The following is a 15,000-nucleotide window of genomic DNA, read 5'->3' on the forward strand; positions in this document are numbered from 1 at the left end:
AACAGGCAAACTGGAGACACGGTACAGGAACCAGCAAACAGGAAATGAGGAACAAAAAGACAGCAAGCTGCAAACAGCTACAGGATACAGCTTACCAACAGTAGCTTACAGCTACAACACCAATATTCCAACACTGACTGGAGGGCAAAGCAGGTCTGAATAACATCTGGCTGATTGAAACCAGGTGTGGCCGGGTGCCAATCAGTCGCAGCTGATGGGAAACAACACTCAGGGAGAAAAGCAGGAAACTGCACCAAAATAGGAGCGCTGACAGGATATAAAAACAAACAGAGGAAAAACCAAAACATAACTAAACTGTCAGTGACAAAGCTGACATGCAGATCCCAAATACAGATCAGCAGGTACCAGAAGGTAAAAAAAGTTGTTGTTACATAATATTGTAAAACAAAACGGAATAAAATGTCTTACCTTATACACGCACCATTAGAATACTCGTATGTTTAATGTGCCGACAATCCATCAAAGAGTGCGGCTTCAAAGCTTAACAAAGCCGTACTAAAACATTTTGATAGATTTTTTTTAGTGCCGTGTGTAATGTTCTATATTTTCAATGGAACATATAAAATGTTGGTGGTTTACTTGAGTCGTATTGCCATCATATTGCAGGGGCGGCATAGCTCGGTTGGTAGAGCGGCCATGCCAGCAACTTGAGGGTTGCAGGTTCGATTCCCGCTTCCGCCATCCTAGTCACTGCTGTTGTGTCCTTGGGCAAGACATTTTACCCACCTGCTCCCAGTGCCACCCACACTGCTTTAAATGTTACTTAGATATTGGGTTTCACTATGTGAAGCGCTTTGAGTCACTAGAGAAAAGTGCTATATAAATATAATTCACTTCACTTCAGTTTACATGTATATCTTATGTTTGACTGCCATCTACTGCTCACACTTCTTATTACACCAAATAACCCAAATAAAATGTATTCGAGGTGGGTAAGCAAAACCACAATTATTCCGTACATTACAAGGGTTATAAAGGTAAACTGTCGAGTTTTGACAAAAAACAAAACAAATTTAAGCGCATTATAGTCCGAAAAATACGCTGAATCGGTGTGCAATTTGTTTGGACCGCACAAACTTTGCGAATGGTTACCTGAAAGACGGAGCAGGATGTTAGACAGTTAGTAATCAGGTCCATTCATACTGTACTGTGAATTTTTGCTCCAAAATGAACCCAAAATGGGAGTTTTGTGCACATTTGCCCTCTTTTAGTAGGAACCCTTTCAGACATAAGGCCCCTGCGAAGGACACAGGCCGTGTTCCAAATTGCACACTTTCACATTGACGTTATTTTAAGCACATAAGTGCGTTGAAAATGATGGCATAATTGAGTGCAGGGCCAGTGCTGTTGCGCTCAGGTAATCTGAGACATGGCTGCACAAAAATGCACACATCAGATTGGAACACGGTGTGGGATTTGAAAAAAAAAACACAGTCACACAGTTCTCAATAAACAACGGGGCAAAACAAACGTTCTGAATGAGTCGCTAATTACTAATCATGAGTACTGTCTTCCCATCACAACAAGCCTGAGAGCTGAGCCTCAATCAAGACCGACTGTGTGGCAAGTCAACAAGATTGTGTGGCTGTTGCTTATCAAAATTACCCTTTTGTAAAAAAATAAAAAAAATCACAGCTTCCATATTGTACTAGTTTGGCTATGTTCTGTTTGGTTTTTGCACTCTGTCAGTTCCTGTTTTTTCACTCCCTGCTTTGTTTCCATGACAACCTATTAGTTTTCACCCGTCCTCATGTCACACACCTGATTCATTTGGACACGCGCACCTGTTGTTAATCACGTCACCTCGATTTAAGCCTGTGGTTGCCAGGCAGTCAGCCTGAAGACATCACCCTTGACACACCCTTGTTAGTCATGCTGCTCTTTTTCATGCTCTTTTCTCGTTCCAAGTAAGTTTTCTTTATTCATGCCATAATTTGCATAGTTTGAACACATTTTTACTCACATTTGCAAGCTCAGGGCGCCTGTTGCTACGGCGATAGGTCCCGTTCACATTTGAACCAATGCGGTACCGATTCCCAGTACCTAGGAATCAATAACGGTACTAAGCGGTACCAATTTTTATGACTTTTGTGTGTGTTTACAAATTATATATGTATTTGTTTTAATGTTTCAGTTAAAAACTCAAATATGATTAAAATCTTTTCAGCAAGAATGACAGGTTTAACATAAGACGAAGTCGGCGGAGTGAATTATATTTATATAGCGCTTTTTTCTCTAGTGACTCAAAGCGCTTTACATAGTGAAACCCAATATGTAATTTTTACATTCAAAGCAGTGTGGGTGGCACTGGGAGCAGGTGGGTAAAGTGTCTTGCCCAAGGACACAACGGCAGGGACTAGGACAGTGGAAGCGGGGATCGAACCTGCAACCCTCAAGTTGCTGGCACGGCCGCTCTACCAACCGAGCTATACCGGTAAAAAATATGTTTCAATGAAAACAAGTACAGTTCCCACTGGAAATAGCTTCTCTATCCTTTAAAATGGCCTGAATCATTAATTGCTCAGGATAAAAAAAAACATTTTTTTATTGCAACATTTGAAAATGAGCTGATTATAATACCGGTAACTGCTGTGCAGTTGTTGTGTTTTGTTTCATTATCACATTTCTGAGTCTGATTTGGCGTGGCAAGATTGGGAGAGGGGCCGTGTCGGCAACCTGAGGGTTCCTGGTTCGATCCCCACCTTCTATCAACCTCGTCATGTCCGTTGTGTCCTTGAGCAAGACGCTTCACCCTTGCTCCTGATGGGACCTGGTTAGCGCCTTGCATGGCAGCTCCCACGATCAGTATGTAAATGTTTGTGTGAATGGGTGAATGTGGAAATAGTTTCAAAGCGCTTTGAGTACCTTGAAGGTAGAAAAGCGCTATACAAGAATAACCCATTACCATTAGCATTTGCAAGTTGGGTGACATCATACGCAAATACGGTGTTAGCTTTCACTGCTATGCTGATGACACCCAACTCTACATGCCCCTAAAGCTGACCAACACGCCGGATTGTAGTCAGCTGGAGGCGTGTCTTAATGAAATTAGACAATGGATATCCGCAAATTTTTTGCAACTTAACACCAAAACAACGGAAATGCTGATTATCGGTCCTGCTAGACACCGACCTCTATTTAATAATACAACTCTAACATTTGACAACCAAACAATTAAACAAGGTGACTCGGTAAAGAATCTGGGTATTATCTTCCACCCAACTCTCTCCTTTGAGTCACACATTAAAAGCGTTACTAAAACGGCCTTCTTTCATCTCCGTAATATCGCTAAAATTCGCTCCATTCTGTCCACTAAAGACGCTGAGATCATTATCCATGCGTTTGTTACGTCTCGTCTCGATTACTGTAACGTATTATTTTCGGGTCTCCCCATGTCTAGCATTAAAAGATTACAGTTGGTACAAAATGTGGCTGCTAGACTTTTGACAAGAACAAGAAAGTTTGATCACATTACGCCTATACTGTATATACCTTTATATACATATATACATACATATATACCTATACTGTATATACCTTTATATACATATATACATACATATATATTATTGTACCATATGTACCGGCATGAAATCTGCGTTCAAAAGACTCCGGCTTATTAGTGATTCCTAGAGCCCAAAAAAAGTCTGCGGGCTATAGAGCGTTTTCCGTTCGGGCTCCAGTACTCTAACCCTAACCCGGTAACAGTTCGAGATGCTACCTCAGTAGAAGCATTTAAGTCTCACCTTAAAACTCATCTGTATACTCTAGCCTTTAAATAGACCTCCTTTTTAGACCAGTTGATCTGCCGCTTCTTTTCTTTTTTCTCCTATGTCCACCCCTCCCTTGTGGAGGGTGTCCAGTCCGATGACCATGGATGAAGTACTGGCTGTCCAGAGTCGAGACCCAGGATGGACCACTCGCCTGTGTATCGGTTGGGGACATCTCTACGCTGCTGATCCGCCTTCGCTTGAGATGGTTTCCTGTGGACGGGACTCTCGCTGCTGTCTTGGATCCGCTTTGAACTGAACTCTCGCGGCTGTGTTGGAGCCACTATGGATTGAACTTTCGCAGTATCATGTTAGACCCGCTCCACATCCATTGCTTTCGGTCCCCTAGAGGGTGGGGGTTGCCCACATCTGAGGTCCTCTCCAAGGTTTCTCATAGTCAGCATTGTCACTGGCGTCCCACTGGATGTGAATTCTCCCTGCCCACTGGGTGTGAGTTTTCCTTGCCCTTTTGTGGGTTCTTCCGAGGATGTCGTAGTCGTAATGATTTGTGCAGTCCTTTGAGACATTTGTGATTTGGGGCTATATAAATAAACATTGATTGATTGATTGTTTTATGTCCATAGTTTTGCCTTTGTGGTAGTTTTGTTTCCTTAGCCAAGTTTTGAACCTTTGCTGAGAGCGCCTTTCGTTTGTTCCTTTTTTCCGAGTTAAGATTAAAATCGTGTTTTTACCTTCACGCCATGTCCGATCCACTCGCTTTGCACCACGGGGAAAAAAATCACACTAAAGTCCACGTCTTGACATGTACAAAATAACTACTTTTTTTACCTTTCATTCACCGGAAAAAGGGATAATTTTGAGTACTGCATATTTAACGTTTCTCTAAATTGCATACTGCATACAAAATATTCTCAATGTGAGTAAAACCTCTAATTATATATGTTTTTTGTTTTTTTTTCTCGAGTCATAAAACAACTTTTAGAATTACAAATAAGTATCAAATATGTTGACAACAGTGAGGCATCATAAGAAAGCAGCAAAACATCAAAAAAGGGACAGGTCACTGTCACAACAAGGCTTGGACGTGGATTGTTTCTTCGATGCAGATGAGAATCAGCACGAGTGTGGCGTGGACGTGAGTACATGGTTGTTTATTTAATAAACAAAAAGCGCTCACAATGGAGGAAGAAACTTGGCTAAACAGTACAAACCTGAAACAAAAACACTTGCTTGATTGGCATGAATGAACTATGAATCAGAAACAGCACGATGGCATGACTATAAACAAACAAAACAAAAACTAGCACTGTGGCATAAATACATAAACTTTCACGGCATGGAACTGTGGACGAGGGTGTGAAGGTTGGGTGCAGCATGGGTAGGGTGCGTGCGCATGTGAGAAGATCCCAGAATGATGAACAGAAAGAAACTCTCAGCCAAAAAGGTTCCCGACCCCTGCCTTATTGGGTTATTTCAAGATGTACGTGGAGACTATATCACCATCGCATGCGATGTCTTTGGAAATTGAATCATATGAAAAATGGAGTGTGCTAAAACCGACATTTCATTTTCGAACAAACTTTGTCAGTTCTTGATATATAAAAACAAAGTCATGTTTGTTATCATCAAAAGTGAAAAGGTTGCAGTAGAAGTGTTCTTTATGTGAGCATCCCTTCTAACAGTTCTCACCTGACCAATGTATCTTTTATTGCATTGTGTTTGTTTGTTTTACTGGACATCACACCTGCCCTGTGTCCTGCATTTCAGGTCGGGTGTGAAATTTGTCTCTGCTGCAAATAAACACCACTAATTGTCTTGAACAAATAAAAGAGGGGAGGAAGGTTGTTTTTTTTTTGTTTTCCCAAGACAATTAAGAGAATAATCTATTCAAAATGATAAAGCCAGAGGCTGTTTGCATTTTATAGACTGTAAAGTTCCCTAACACAACTTGCTTGTTCTGCACTGCGGAGCTGAGGACAAAATGGGTGTTTAATGGCGGAATTTGCGAGAGCACAAACAAGACAAAAAAAAAGTGCATTGTGGGGAAAGGAAATGAAACAAAGCTAACATGTCGCCGCTGGTGGACAGCCGGCTGACAGGGAGATGAGAATGATTGACAGTCAGGTCTTGGCTAGAATATCAATTACAATATAAACTTGAATAGTATATCATAGTAGTATAGTCACCAATCATCTGTTCAGAATGACTATTTTTTTTATTAAAAAGGCCTACTGAAATGAGATTTTCTTATTTAAACGGGGATTTCGCAATATGGCCATATTTTTGCTGAAAGGATTTAGTAGAGAACATCCATGGTAAAGTTCGCAACTTTTGGTCGCTAATAAAAAAGCCTTGCCTGTACCGGAAGTAGCAGGCCATGTGCGCGTGACGTCACGGGTTGTGGAGCTCCTCACATCTGAACATTGTTTACAATCATGGCCACCAGCAGCTAGAGCGATTCGGACCGAGAAAGCGACGATTTCTCCATTAATTTGAGCGCGGATGAAAGATTTGTGGATGAGGAAAGTGAGAGTGAAGGACTACAAAAATAAAACAACACGAGGGCAGTGGGAGCGATTCAGATGTTATTAGACACATTTATTAGGATAATTCTGGAAAATCTCTTATCTGCTTATTGTGTTACTAGTGTTTTAGTGAGATTATATGGTCGTACTCGTACCTAAAAGTCAGACGGGTGTGGTGACGGCTAGTGTCTTTGAGGGAAGCCACGTTTCTCGACGAGACAAAGCGAAGGCAGCCGTTGGGGCTGTGCTGAGCTTTTTTTTCCCCTCCTCCACGGTGATAGCATCCCACGTTCGGGGCCAGTCGGTCTGAGGAGGCAAGAGAGTCCGCAGCTGCCTCATTGACAGGTGCACGAAAAACGACGCAGGCTCCGCTCATGTCTACGGTAAGAGCCGATTTATTACCAAAATGTTCTCATCGAAACCTGCCGGTTGACATGTGGTCGGAAACCATGTTCACTTGACCGCTCTGTTCCATAGTAAAGCTTCACAGTAATTTTTCGGGAATGTAAACAAGGAAACAAGGAAACACCGGCTGTGTTTGTGTGGCTATAGGCGGCCGCAATACACTGCTTCCCACCTACAGCGTTCTTCTTTGACGTCTCCATTATTAATTGAACAAATTGCAAAAAATTAAGCAACACAGATGTCTAGATTATTGTGTAATTATGCGATCAAAGCAGATGATTTATAGCTGGGATCGGGCTGGAACAAAATGTCAGCTACAATCCGTGACGTCACGCGACGTTTTCAACAGGATACTTCGCGCGAAATTTTAAATTGCAATTTAGTAAACTAAAGCGGCCGTATTGTCATGTGTTGCAATGTTAATATTTCATCATTGATATATAAACTATCAGACTGCGTGGTCGCTAGTAGTGGCTTTCAGTAGGCCTTTAAACTACATGATATAATCCAATACAGTTGTCAGGCTTGCTCCTGACAGTTTGTCTATGTTTTAGTTTTTTCCTCTGCATTTGTCTGTTTCCTGTGTTTAGTATTTCCTGTCTTTTAGTTCCTGTCAAGTGCTCTTCATTTGTCAGCTTCTGGTCTGGTTCCCTGAGTGCTGTGTTCCTCCTCAGTGTGTTTAGTATTTCCTGTCCTTAGTTCCTGTCTAGTGCTCTTATTTTGTCAGCTTCCTGTCGTGTTCCCTTTGGCTGTGGCTGATTGGCATCTGCTTCCCACCTACAGCTTTCTTCTTTGACGTCTCCATTTTTAATTGAACAAATTGCAAAAAATTCAGCAACACAGATGTCTAGCCGGCTCCTATTTGTACCTCCTTTGTCTTGTGTCAGTGGCTGGATCATTGTATTGTCTTGTCGATGTCACGTCTAGTCGTTCTTGTGATGTGTTATCGCTCCTCTCGTGTCGTACCTTGTCTTTGCAGCGTAGCGGTAAGCTATATTCAGTTGATGTTTGTAGCTTACTGTTTTTTTGTTCCCTGCTTCCGTTTTATTTTTCTATATACAAGTACGACTTCTGTTTGCCTGTTCGCTACCCGCTAGCTTCCACGCTAAGCTCCTGTTCGTTATTTTCTAGCTCCCAGGCTAGCTCCTTTTGTTTGATTATCCGCCTCGTGCACGCTTTGTGTTTGTACCCTTTTGGTTTTGTTTTTGTCTTAGTATTTAATTAAATCATGTTTTCCCATTCCATGCCTGCCTCCATCTCTGCATCTTGGGGTCCGTCACCAAAGAACTGTGACCACAGTAGCCTTCAAGTTATATTTATATCCTCACAAAGGGCTCTACCTGCAAATATACAGTCTGTTTTCACTCAGAGATGGTCCACATGAACTCAAAGGTGTCCTGAACTTCAAATATAACATTGTGGGACAACGTGAGCGGAGAAATTAAACTGTCTTCTAGCCTAAGAGTGTTCAACCTTGCGGTAAAAAAATGTGTTGTTGGGAAACTATTAAAAATATGACTAGTAGTTTGGACTATCTCAACTGTGGGACACAGGTGCAAAATAACTGACTGTGGAACAAGGGACATAACACACCAGACAGGGCTTCAGAAGACGAAAGATACCCAGACAAGATGGAGCTAATCTCATTTTCGCTCAATGCTGTTATATCCATATTGGTGTCTGTATACTGACTTGTCATTATCATCCATTATCATATTTTATACTTCTTCTGAAACTGTCATGTATCCATCAAATCTGCTGTTTGATCTTGGACTATATAACCTACATATAAGTTGATTGTAAATTAAGGGCGGGACATGGATAAACATTCTTGCTTTTTTCCCGTATCCCTTTTGGGTGTTTGCATGTCTGTTAAATAACAAAGAGTGATGAAGTGTTGTTATATATGTCTGTCTGCCAGAGTAAATGAATTCATTCATTTAAATTCAGTCATGGTACGCTCGTTTATAGCAGTGGTCCCCAACCACCGGGCCGCAGAATAATTTTTTATTCATTTTTATTTAAAAAAATAATAATAATAATAATTTTTTTAATTTATTTTTATTTTTTATTAAATCAAAATAAAAAACACAATATACACTTAAAAAAGGATCATGAAACAGTTTTGTAGAGATGAAGTAGTCTTGTGATTTCTCCCACACTTACATATTGCGCTCTACCACGGTATCGAGCACTATTCTCTGGATAATCCAATCAAGATATATATATATATATATATATATATATATATATATATATATATATATATATATATATATATATATATATATATATATATATATATATATATAAAAATGTGAATGTCTGTCTGTCATTCTGTCGTACATTTTTTTTCCTTTTACGGAAGGTTTTTTTGTAGAAAATAAATGATGAAAAAAACCCACTTAATTGAACGGTTTAAAAGAGGAGAAAACAGGAAAAAAAATGAAAATTATATTTTGAAACCTAGTTTATCTTCAATATCGACTCTTTAAAATTCAAACTTCAACCGAAAAAAAGAAGAGAAAAACTAGCTAATTCAAATCTTTTGGAAAAAATGTAAAAAAGAATTCATGGAACATCATTAGTCAATTTCCTAATTAAGATTCATTTTAGGATTTTGATGAAATGTTTTAAATAGGTTAAAATCCAATCTACACTTTGTTAGAATATATAACAAATTGGACCAAGCTATATTTCTAACAAAGACAAATAATTATTTCTTCGAGATTTTCCAGAACAAAATTTTTAAAAGAAATTCAAAAGAATTCGAATTCAGATTTAAATTTTATTCTAAAGATTTTCTAGATTTGCCAGAATAATTTTTTTGAATTTTAATCATAAGCTGGAAGAATTATTTCACAAATATTTTTGGTTGAACAAACAGAAGCTAAAATGAAGAATTAAATTAAAATGTATTTATTATTATTTACAATTTAAAAAAAAATACTTGAACATTGATTTAAATTGTCAGGAAAGAAGAGGAAGGAATTTAAAAGGTAAAAATGCACATGTGTTAAAAAATCCTTAAAATCATTTTTAAGGTTGTCATTTTTCTCTAAAATTGTCTTTCTGAAAGTTATAAGCAGCAAAGTAAAAAAAAAAAATAATGAATATATTTAAACAAGTGAAGACCAAGTCTTTAAAATAGTTTCTTGGATTTTCAAATTCTATTTGAGTTTTGTCTCTCTTAGAATAAAAATGTCAAGCAAAGTGAGACCAGCTTGCTAGTAAATAAATACAATTTAAAAAATAGAGGCAGCTCACTGGTAAGTGCTGCTATTTGAGTTATTTTTAGAACAGGCCAGCGGGCGACTCATCTGGTCCTTACGGGCTACACACATACCAGGTGACCCCTGGTCTAACTAATACGGCCGAAAATTCATCTGGGATTTGCCAGATTTCATCCAACCATATTGTCAGCTGACAATTTTCTTCCAAGATCTGGTTGGTGTTGGTACCCTCGGGGAAGGAAGGAGACGGAGCTCGTCATCAAAAGAATGTTGCAGCTGGCGTGAGGTGTGACATTAACAATACAGTTCTTACCCTTCTCCTGAGACCTGCTGTCAGAACACTAGCCCCTGGCCCGCCGGGTCACCAGCACACACAAACAATCATATGTCAAATGCCAGAGTTATCAATCTCCCATCGCTCTCGCTCCTCACCGCTTATCTTACGGAAAGATGGAGGCGACATGAACAATGAATGGTCGCGGCGTGGAAGTGGCAGGTTGCATAAGACGCAAAGCTATTGGTGTGGAAAATCAGCTTTCAGCGCGTCATAAACATACTGCATGGCAGGCCTGGGGAATTATTTGGGGGGGGGGGCGGGGAAATTTAGAAAAAAAATGTGTCTTGGGGCCAGTATTTCTGATTTTTAGGAACACTAATAACTAGATGAGGCAATTCCTGAGGGAATTGCGTGTGAATGCTCCAATGGAATTGTTGAGCTAAAGCACACAATTCCCAAACAGGCTGAATATTTCAAAGTTGGAACGGTTTGAATCAGATGAAAAATGTGGGAGTCGTGGAACTTTGAAGAATGTCCCATTCATTTCAATAGAAGTTTCCCCCCCGAAATTGGGAATTTCGGGAAAAGCGGAAAAAACTTGAATGGTCTGAATGAGTTGAAATGGTTGGTGTTAGAATTTTTCAAATCGGTGGAGAAATGTTGAAGTAGTAATGTGTTGAACTGAGAAATTGTATTACAGATTTCCTGGAATTTGGAGAAAAAACAGACATTGTATTAGAATAATTATGTATATATTATCACACAACTCTTATGTTTAAGGGCCGTTGCTATAGTTATTATCAATTGTGCTAAACTTTAATTTTTGTCTGTGCAAAGCTGGCAATCCAAAAGAGTGAAAGCCTGTCTCGTATCAGTGTTTGTTTCCAGAATCAGCCTGCTGACTGCCAAGGCCAAAGATAAAGTACCATGACACAGACAGAGCAGAGACAAGGCGATATCAGGACTGTCAACACATTTGCATTTTTCTATAATCATATATTGTGTCCAACAGGAGCTATCGAGATTACCCCCTTCCCTCAGCGACAGCTTCAGTGATGTGACCAGGGACATCCCAAATAAATTGAGGAAGCAAGTGGGCTGGACTTTAAACCGTTTTTTGGATCTGTAACTATAGTACAGCCCAGATAAATTATTTCGTCAATTGAGCAAAATTTAACTCTGTCTCTGCATGATTCCTTGCTTCTCGTCTGTTTAATAGATGTCATCAGTGTTTGAACTTGGCATCTTTCCACTTCAAAAAACTACTTCATTGTTTTGTCCTGATTAAGAGGAATGTTTTGACGGTGGAACGATTGGAATGCATTGAAAAATGTGGCCGGAATAATGGCCAGAAAAACGGGTGGAAATAGGGCTTTGGAAAACCAGGAATTCTGGAAAATCCTGTGATTTTTTTATGCTTCGAAAAATGGTAGTTTGAATTTCAAAGATGGTGGAATGTGTTGAAGGTGGAATGGTATGAATAGGTTGAAAAATGTGGAAATGGTGAAAGTTTGAAAACTGGCCAATTACTTTTAAAATGGGAAAAATGTCTCGGAAAATCGAGAATTCTGGGAAATCTTGGAATTTTGGGGAATTTGTCAAAGGAAAGCCCGCAATTCCCAAAGAGGCCGGGCATTTTGAAGTTGGAATGGTTTGGTTCGGATGAAAAATGTGGACGGGAGAGCGCGCCAAAAACTAGAGAAGAAGAAATAGAGGAATATTAATGAATACGTAATAGTTTAGTGTAGAAAACCATATGTGTGGATGTTTTGGAGCATTCACACATATGGTAAAAGTGTATCTAATGCTTAAACCAAAAATAAACAAAAGGTGAATGTCCCTTAGAAAATGCATTGAAGCTTACGGAAGGCTACGCAGAACGAAACTAATACTGAACTGGCTCCAAAGTAAACAAAAACAGAATGCTGGACGACAGCAAAGACTTACTGTGGAGCAAAGATGGCGTCCACAATGTACATCCCAACATGACATGACAATCAACAATATCACTTCATACTGTAGAAGGATAACAACAAATGAAATATTCTTGATCGCTAAAAGACATGAAACTGCTAAAGGAAAATACCAAAAAAAAGAGCAAATAGGAGCGTAAGACAAGAACTAAAACACTACACGCAGGAAAACAGCAACAAACTCAAAATAAGTCACAGCTTGATGAGAAAGGTTGTAACCTGTCATGACTACCACCGTTATCATGAATTTATTATTGTGGATTTGTGCAACCTACGAATAACATTTTGAACCAATCAACAGTACACCGACTTTGAGACAAGAGCTATACTGATGCATGCTTGGTTATGCTTTAAAGTTGTATCCAACAATTGCGACAAAGACTTTTTATTGTCAACAGAGTTTAATTTTCTAATGATTTATGCTGCTGGTGTGCCTCTGGATTTTTTCAACGCAAAAAATGTGCCTTGGCTCCAAAAAATGTTGAAAAACACTGCGATACAGTACTCGCCATCTTGTCTTGGCTGAGTTGATTGGCTGATACTTCAGTTTTTTCGTTTTTTTTTTTTAACTTAACTGCCTCCCGTTCTTGATTGTTATTATGCAGACTACATCCCAGTCCAAAGTGGTTCTGAACACCCTGGTCGCTTGTTAACGCGGTGGCCCTGTGGACGCTTCAGGGATACCGTAGTGAAACCACCACCAGGCCCAAGGCCGTCGCTCTCAGTGGGATATCATCGTTATCATCAATACACTGCAGCCGAGTATGCGATAGCTTTCATGTCACCGAGGGCACTGGGAGATTTCTCAGTGTCCTCACACTAATAGATCTCAGATTTTATCACGGGGTAACATAAATGAGAAGTCAGCTCTGGGTCGAAAATGCTGAACATTGGTCTTCTTTCCACCGTCGAAGGAAATTAAGTCCTTTGTTTAAGAAACAGTCTGGCAGGAAATGAGTGAATATTACTGAATCATAATCCAGCGTGTCATGTTTATTAATAAAACTGTTGTGACCTGTGTGGCAGTTTTTAGGTTTTGGGGTTGTTTCCCTGTGTTCAGTGCATTTTTTTCCTGGCTAGCGCTCTTATTTTTGTTCCACTTCGGCGGGTGGTGGGAACTAGCACTATCTGTGTCGTTCTCGCCAGTTCCAGGTCCTTAAATTGCTGTACAAGTGTCCCAACTTGTTGGATTATCTTCTCAGCCATCTACTTCCCAGGTGAGAGGCATGATTTTATGATCTATATCAGCGGTTCTCAACATTTTTTCAGTGATGTACCCCCTGTGAACATTTTTTTAATTCAAGTACCCCCTAATAAGAACAAAAACAATTTGGGTTGAGAAAAAGAGATAAAGAAGTAAAATACAGCACTATGTCATCAGTTTCGGATTTATAAAACTGTATAACAGTGCAAAATATTGCTCATTTGTAGTGGTCTTTCTTGAACTATTTTGGAAAAAAATATATAAAAATAAGTAAAAACTTGTTGAAAAATAGTGATTCAATTATAAATAAAGATTTTCTACACATAGAAGTAATCTGGATTAATCAACTTCATTTTAAACATGTTGAATGAATGAATGAAATAAGTTTATTTCGGTCATATAATCAATCAACCATTTTGTGTGATCAGTTTTACAGTACATGTTCTATGTATACAATAATGCACATTTACACACGAAAGAAAAGAAAAAGAATGACCAAAAAAGGAATAGGCTGAAGCCAAAGCTTATATTTGCCTATCCTATACCTTCATTGAAGATTAGATTGCCTGGAACATCAACGTTGAAAAAAATGGGATGAAAGTAATTGTTAGTATATTTGATAATTTTCAATTATTTCACCTTTCAATGTTTTCTTAAAGCTTACCAAAGAAGTGCATGTCTTCAGCTCATCACTGAGCTTCTTCCACCATTCAACTCCTAAAACTGTAATACATTTGTATTTTATATTTGTTCTCGCTTTACCTATTTCAAAAATCGATATCCCCCCCTAAATTATAGTTTTCTCCTCTTAAATGAAATAGCCTGAGAATACAAGCTGGAAGGCTTTTGTTCTTTACGCCAAACATAATTTCCATTGTTTTTAAAAACACAATGTCTGAAAATGTTAATACATTTGAACTCATAAATAATGGATTGGTATGTTCATAGTAGCAGGCTTTGTGTATTATTCTAATGACCCTTTTTTGAAGTTTTATTATTGGGTCTATGTTTGTTTTATAGACATTTCCCCAAATTTCAACACAATATGTTAAATATGTCAAAATAAATGAACAATACAACATATTCAGCATGTGTCTTACTTTATAAATAATAGCAATATAGGGCTATATAAGTAAACATTGATTGATTGATTGAATCTTAATTTTGCTTCACAATTTGTCCTTGCTCCACTAAACACCATAAATGTAGTTTTCTTATCATTTAATGATAACTTATTAATATCAAACCATTTTTTTAGCTAAATTAACTCCATCTCTATTATCCTCAACACTTCCTTGAAGTCTTCTCCTGAACAATATACATGTGTATCATCTGCAAACATAATACATTTCAGTTTATTAGATTTCTTCACAGAAAAATTATATTTTAAACATAAACAATATTTATGGGACATGTCCACAAAAAAATCTAGCTGTCAACACTGATTATTGCATTGTTGCATTTCTTTTCACAGGTGAAGTATTATTCAATAAATACATTTATAAATTATTTTTGAATTGTTGCTATTTTTTAAATATTTAAAAAAACAAAAACTTATGTACCCCTTGGCATACCTTTAAGTGCCCCCAAGGGTATGCGTACCCCCATTTGAGAACCACAGCACTAGACCT

At 38.6% G+C, this 15,000-nt stretch overlaps 1 protein-coding gene across 1 annotated transcript in view; it reads right to left on the reverse strand.

Annotated features, from left to right (window-relative positions):
- The window catches only part of cdh13 (cadherin 13, H-cadherin (heart)), a 795,802-nt gene that overhangs the window by 462,701 nt on the left and 318,101 nt on the right, over positions 1–15,000 (reverse strand). The gene's annotated exons all lie outside the window — the stretch shown is intronic.

This window comes from Nerophis ophidion, linkage group LG12 (assembly GCF_033978795.1).
Source record: "Nerophis ophidion isolate RoL-2023_Sa linkage group LG12, RoL_Noph_v1.0, whole genome shotgun sequence".
In the NCBI taxonomy this organism is placed as follows: domain Eukaryota; kingdom Metazoa; phylum Chordata; class Actinopteri; order Syngnathiformes; family Syngnathidae; genus Nerophis; species Nerophis ophidion.